A 7,538-nucleotide genomic window follows, 5' to 3' on the forward strand; every position below is an offset into this window, starting at 1 on the left:
GTGGCCACACTGCTGGAGGAGAAAAGACGTCATCTGCACACCACGCACACTCACCTGAGAGGAGCCAGCAGCAACGCCTCAGGGCTCGGACGAAGGAACGAACGGAAAGGAACGGCCCCAGGACAGTGCACAGCCTCCTATCTTATTTTTTGCTGGTACCAGGGCTTGAACTCAGGGACTCGCATGCTCACTCTGCTTGCTTGCTAATGGTGGGTGCTTTGCCCTGTGAGCCATACTGCAACCTGGCTTTCCGCTGACCAGTTAGAAGTGAAGTCTTTTCTGCCCAGGCTGGCCTCCAGTCTCAATCCTCTAGGCTTCAGCCTCCTGAGGAGTTTGGATTACAGGCATGAGCACTGGCAAGAATACTATCTGGGATCAGAAAGAGACCATGGTGGCTCATGCCTGTCATCCTAGCTACTTAGGAGGCTGAGATCTGAGGATTGCGGTTCAAAGCCAGCCATGGCAGGAAAGTCCCTGAGACTCTTCTCCAACCAATCTCCAGAAATCCAGAAGTGGCACTGTGACTCAAAGTGGTAGAGCGCTAGCCTTGAGCTGAGCTCAGGACAGTGCTCAGGCCCAGAGTTCAAGGCCCACAACTGACCTCCCTCCAAATAGACCCTCCCTTCGAGTATGATGGGAAATGAACACAAAAGACAGAGGAAATGGGAGTGGGGAAGTCTTCTTTCCCATAAGCATTCTGATGCACAGGAAATGCCTCAGCTATGTCTAGACCCACAAGTAGAAAGTCTCTCTCAGCCGGGCGCTGGTGGCTCACGCCTGTCATCCTAGCTACTCAGGAGGCTGAGATCTGAGGATCGCGGTTCAAAGCCAGCCTGGGCAGAAAAGTCCGTGAGACTCTTATCTCCAATAAACCACTAGAAAACCAGAAGTGGCGCTGTAGCTCAAGTGGTAGAGCGCTTGCCTTGAGCTGAAGAGCTGAAGGACAGCGCTCAGGCCCAGAGTTCAAGCCCCACAACCAGCAAAAAGAAAACAAAAGCCTCAGTAAAGGACCCTGTTCTCAAAGGGATTTACTGAGGGGCATTTAAATAAGCAACAGAGAGGCACACAGGGGAGGAAGAAAGGTCAGCAGAGCCGGAGCCACCGCAGCAGGAGGTCTGCCGGTAGGTGGGAAGGTGCTCCCAGAGGAAGCGACCTTCAGCCCCAGAGGAGGCGGCTGGCTCTGTGCAGACATGGCCAGGCTGCGTGGACACCAGAGGAGGGACGGGGCCGCGGCGGCTCTGTTTCCCCTAGTTTGGGGACGTTCTCTCGTCCACACATCTCAGGGTCTCCAGGAGTGCTGGCCTAGCAGGGTCTATCACTCATGGCAGGGCTGCTCTAATCAGCTGAGCGTAGCCTCCTTCTCTAAGACTCCACCGCGGCCATGGTGCCTGTGCCCTGGGCCCAGCACAGACAGGGAGGATCTCGGTGGCAGCGGGTGGGATGTTGGTTTGCGTGGTCACCGAGCTGCTCCCAGCAGGGCCTGAGGGGTCACCCGACAGAGGTCCAGGCCTGGGCACACATGGGGCCCCGCCCAGCACCTGGAGGAAGGGAGGCCAAGCACTCACGCAGCGGTGGAGGCCCTGGTCTCCGGTCTCTGCAGGAGCACGCTAGCGCCGTGTGACTGGAGACAGGCGTCTTTCGTGGCAGCACGCAGCGTTGTTTTCTCTCTATGGATGGGAACCGCGTGACGTATAATAGCAGTCCCCGGGCCTCCGGACCCGCCACAAAGCCCACGTGCTATTACATGCGTGAACACACTAACGTTTGCAAGAGCAGGTGCTACCCTAAGCTCTGCGCATCTCCTCACCGAGGCTGCCACAGCTCACCAAGAAAGGACCATGATGACCCTCCGCCCAGGTATTATTTCCAAAAGCGTAAGCTCATGGTTAGACCAGAATTTGGAGGGAAAGGAAGGCCTTCTGGAAAGCCCCAGGGACTCAGGCAGCCCTCCAGGCTGGGCCCGGGCCCACACCTGTCACCCTAGCAACACCGGAGGCTGAGAGCTGAGCACCCGACGGAGGCCAGCCCAGGCGGGAAAGTCCATGAGTCTCTGACCTCTAATTAACCACCAAAAAGCCAGAAGTGGCGCCCTGGCTCAAGAGGTAGAGCACCAGCCTCGAACAAAAGAGCTCAGGGACGGTGCCCAGGCTCCGAGTTCAAGCCCCAGGACTGACCAAAACAAAACCCCCAAACCAAAAAGGTCACCCAAGCTGGGCCGTGGCTCTGAGAAGTGACCCGGCCACCCCAGGAGCGGCCTCCAGCACAGTGAAGCGGATTTATTTTTGCACCTCTGAGTTTGAGACTGAGATTTATTTTAACTCTGTGAAGACTGAATAGGAGGAATTATGCATCTTGGCTTCACCTCCTTCAGACTCTGGGATAAATGACAGAAAGAACATTGGTTTTGTAGCCAAAAATAACCAGCTTCAGATCCCAGCACTGCTATTTATTTGCTAAGAAACCGTGAACATTCGCAAAGGCCGTCCAAGCTGTAAAGCGGGGACCACACGGCTTCGGCGGTGGCTGGTCACCGCGGCGCGGCCGGAGCTCTGCCTGGCGGGCTCTCGCTTTACTTTTATTCTTATTACCATCAAACAAGGTTCCAGTGGGGCGCTCGCTCTCTCTCCCTCCCTCTCTCTCTGTCTCTGTCTCTCTCTCTCACACACACATACACACACACACATCCTCCCCATCCCCTTCCCCCGTTCTCCATTGGGCAAAGCCCCCTTTGCCCTCTCTTGCCGCTCCCCTGGGCCCCCATTCCAGAAAGGCTCTTCTCGGCCCCTGGAACTCTGTCTCTGTGCGGGCACGGTCCTCGCTCGCGGAGGCCCGCCGTGGTGCTTCACGCGGGCATGTACATCGCCGTAACCAGCCTGGCCCTGGCTCACACCCCTGTTCCCCGTCCCCCCGCCCCGGGAGCTGTGTTCTGCCGGCTTTGCACGCAGACCCTGTGTACGTCCGGAGGTCAAGAAAATCGAGGCTCGTCTGCTGCAGCCCCGTGACCGCCCCTGCCCGACGCCACCTCGCTAATACGTTTGGTGGAGAAACCCAGCTGTAATTTAAAAACCAGTGTGCACGCACCCGACACCTCCTCCCGCTTCTAAAACGGGAAGGCAAGGAGGTAGCGTGCCCATCTGCGCACCCACACCCTGCATGTGCCTGCCCGTCTGCGCACAGCCCTCCTGCACGCAGCCACGGAACTGACCCTGCTCGCCGCACACCGTGAGGAGGAGCAGCAACGGCCCTGTGAATGAAATCACACCAAAGCCTGAGCTCAGCGCGGGCCGTGAGAGGTGAGAAGTGCACCTGGCCTCCGTCCTGCGTGGGGCCTGGCCGGCCTCCGTCCGCGTGGGGCCCAGCCGGCCTCCGTCCTGCGTGGGGCCCGGCCGGCCTCCGTCCTGCATGGGGCCCGGCCGGCCTCTGTCCTGCGTGGGGCCTGGCCGGCCTCTGTCCACGTGGGGCCTGGCCGGCCTCCATCCCGCGTGGGGCTCCCCCGGCCTCCGTCCTGCGTGGGGCTCCCCTGGCCTCCGTCCCGCGTGGGGCTCCCCCGGCCTCCGTCCCGCGTGGGGCTCCCCTGGCCTCCGTCCTGCATGGGGCTCCCCTGGCCTCCGTCCTCCCGTGGGGCCCGGCCGGCCTCCATCCCGCATGGGCCCCCGCTGGTAACCCCACACCCGGCACACGTGCCCTTGCTGTTGGCTGCTGACCTGGGCAGTTCTGAGGTTGGAACAGTGGGGCTTGCGCTTTTTCCAGGCAGGTGCTCGGCGGTGGACTACCTCCCGCCGTCCCTGCACCGGTTGTTTCTGATTTTCCAGGCAGGTGCTCGGCGGCGGACTACCTCCCGCCGTCTCTGCACCGGTTGTTCTGAGGCAGGGGTTCAGCGTCAGGACGGAGGGCCGTCCACCTTGCTCCCCGCTGGACACGAGTCCACAGAGCTCGCTGGTCGGGAGCCACCACCAAGGTACAGTGAAATAAAACCCTACGTTGTGGACAAGTTGCACTGCAGGAAACGCCGGGTCAGAAGATACATACCATAATAAGCATGCGAGGACTGTGGGCAAGAACGTGCTGCAGTTGTAAGCCTTATGGTTTATGCTTTTGACGTGGTATAAAAATATGTGGCAAGTAGCAGTTCTTGGTCCAGTGGTTTTCTCAGAGCATCTCTAACGTGTCAGCATGACCGTTACACAGTTGTCCGTGACTTTCGGCGTGCTTCATGACGAGCAGATCCATGGGGTCTTTTTTACTGTCAATTTAAGACTAGGATGAACGGTGACGGCAGGAATGAGCAGCCGCTATCCCTGAGGAGGGAGACGCAGGGCAGGCGGCTGGCGGGCAGCTCCCACGCTCCGGGCAGCGCCGGGCACAGAGGCCGGCCGCGGGGCAGCCGGCTCCTGCCGGGCACAGAGGCCACCGGGCACAGAGGCCAGCCACAGGGCAGCCGCCTGCCGGGCACAGAGGCACAGAGGCCACCGGGCACAGAGGCCAGCCACGGGGCAGCCGCCTGCTGGGCACAGAGGCCACCGGGCACAGAGGCCAGCCACGGGGCAGCCGCCTGCTGGGCACAGAGGCCACCGGGCACAGAGGCCAGCCACAGGGCAGCCGCCTGCCGGGCACAGAGGCCAGCCACAGGGCAGTCGCCTGCCGGGCACAGAGGCACAGAGGCCACCGGGCACAGAGGCCAGCCGCGGGGCAGCCGCCTGCCGGGCACAGAGGCCAGCCACAGGGCAGCCGCCTGCCGGGCACAGAGGCACAGAGGCCACCGGGCACAGAGGCCAGCCACAGGGCAGCCGCCTGCCGGGCACAGAGGCCAGCCACAGGGCAGCCGCCTGCTGGGCACAGAGGCCACTGGGCACAGAGGCCGGCCGCAGGGCAGTCGGCTGCCGGGCACAGAGGCCACCGGGCACAGAGGCCAGCCACAGGGCAGCCGCCTGCTGGGCACAGAGGCCACTGGGCACAGAGGCCAGCCGCAGGGCAGTCGGCTGCCGGGCACAGAGGCCACCGGGCACAGAGGCCAGCCGCAGGGCAGTCGGCTGCCGGGCACAGAGGCCACCGGGCACAGAGGCCAGCCACAGGGCAGCCGCCTGCCAGGCACAGAGGCCACCGGGCACAGAGGCCAGCCGCAGGGCAGTCGGCTGCCGGGCACAGAGGCCACCGGGCACAGAGGCCAGCCACGGGGCAGCCGCCTGCCGGGCACAGAGGCCAGCCACGGGGCAGCCGCCTGCCGGGCACAGAGGCCACCAGGCACAGAGGCCAGCCACAGGGCAGCCGCCTGCTGGGCACAGAGGCCAGCCACAGGGCAGTCGGCTGCCGGGCACAGAGGCCACCGGGCACAGAGGCCAGCCACAGGGCAGTCGGCTGCCGGGCACAGAGGCCGGCCGCGGGGCAGCCGGCTGCCCACACTGAGGGGTCCTCCAGGGGGACCCTCAGCTGGGGTCAGCATTGTGTGCCGGGCTAAGAAAACTCAGCTGACTCAGGGCAAGTCAGGGCTGGCACGGGAGGAAGCAGCAACTTCTCTTCCTATAGCTCTTTCCAGGTTTTCACTCCCATTTCTAAAATCTTTAGGAGACATAATCTATGTGGTCCAGAGGCCCAGCCCCAGCCTTGGCTGCTGCCGAGTTTGTGGGCACTGAGGAAATTCCTCAGAGGCCGGCGGACCCCGGCGGACCCCGATGCCCATGCCACGCTGCGGGCTGGAGTTGAACCCGTGTCCCTAGGCGATTTCTTTTTTTTTAATCTGAACATAACAATCGTGACGCTCAGTTTGGCCATCTACTGCTTTTGCCATCTCTGTACTTAGTTCAGACTCTAACGAAGCTAAGATTTTTGAGAGGATAATCGTCTGTTTCTATGCAATTTATTGCAAGAGACGTGTGCGTGGACTTGCCCACGGGCCTCGGTCTGCAGATGTGATGAGCTGGGGACCCACCTCCTTGGACTGTGACACCTGCCCTTCGCCACGGCCCATTTCTGGACACCAGGCCACCCAACTCCAGATTGAGAAGTGCATTTCCTGGGACATAGCAGAGAAGGAATGGGAAATCCAGTAACGGCCCCTGTCGGTGTGCGTGAGGCCCAGAATAGATCTAGACATAGGAAACTGCCCCGTGTACTAGAACTGTGTCAACACCAGCGCTCTTATTTGGGAAATTGTCCGTATTTTAGATATCACAAACTAACACAAATAAAACACATCTATGGTCATGGCGATGATTCTTTTTTAAATTACTGCCTATTCCAGCCTATCTACCCCAAGGTCTAGCCATGAGGGATAGACCTTGCGGGCGGTTCGGTGGAGGAGTAACCACTCCCGTGCTCCTGCAACGGCTCAGACATTCTGTTTCGGTTTGAGCCACCACCCAGGTGTGAGGCCCCAACAGGATTCCTCGGAGGATCCGGAGGCCCACACCACGCTGTCTGGAAGGTCAGGAGACGCCGTCTCCACGCTCCCTGCCTCCTGCCAGACCCGGCCCTCGCTTCCTCGGCCCTCCCCACTCCCCCCAATCCACCGTGGGTTCATCGTGTTCGAGGAGAACTGTGTTTTCTTTTCTTCCCTCCTTCAAATCCTTTTAGTCTTCTAGTTCAAGCAATTAGCTCTACAAATATTAGCTGCAATCAAGGTTTAGCACATGTGGTAATTTTCCCTCTAATAAATCAATCAATTCTTTCCGTGGAGTGCCCCCCACTGTCATTAGAGAATCACAATGCTACTCGAGGATCATCAGCAACTTGAATTAGTCAAGAAACATCCATCAGATTTGCCAGATTCTGCTTTAAAGATGAGAAAAATGGGACAGATTCACAAAGGCCTCTTGTCTTAGTGGGCTTGATAAACCCTGTTGGATCTCTCTGATAGAGGCCTTGGGTGTATAATGATCCATTGAAGGAAAATCAGACAAGACACAGAGCTTCTCATTAGATAAGCTAAGACTTCATCATTGGACTAATCAGCCCGGCCAGGCCCCAGCAATGCACATTCTGTAAAAGCTAGCAGGCTCCGGTCGTGAAGGGGAGAATTGAAGAGGAGAATTGAAGATCTGAATTGTGCTTCTCTGAGCTGACTTCAGGGCTGGGGCATGAGAGCCGTGAGGACGGGATTTATTAGCGGGGAGATTACCACATGTGCTAAACTTGATTGCAGCTAATATTTGTAGAGCTAATTGCTTGAATACCCCCAGCGAGGAAGACCCGCACCACCCCTCCGCGTCCAGTTAGGGAGAGGTGATTGGGACCCCGATGTGGCCTGGCCACTGTTTCCGTAAATAAGAAATTAAGAAATGCTCAACCCAGCCGCAGGTCCGAGAGCAGCCCCGGCCGCATCCACACGCCTCTGCTGCGATGTCGGGGATCTGGGGTGGTGAGCAGCAGCCACCCGACCGTCTGAGTCTGGATGGTTTTTTCCTTCCTTTTTCTCTGCTTGTTCTCAAATGGGCCTGGGGGGAAATGCCAGTGCAGCCAAGGCAGCTGAGCAGAGGCAGGACAGCCACCCTGGAAGCAGGACCAGAGCTGGATGATGGGGGCTGCGGTGGTGGGGGCTGCGG

The sequence above is a fragment of the Dipodomys ordii genome, unplaced genomic scaffold, assembly GCF_000151885.1.
Source record: "Dipodomys ordii isolate 6190 unplaced genomic scaffold, Dord_2.0 Scaffold124, whole genome shotgun sequence".
In the NCBI taxonomy this organism is placed as follows: Eukaryota; Metazoa; Chordata; class Mammalia; order Rodentia; family Heteromyidae; genus Dipodomys; species Dipodomys ordii.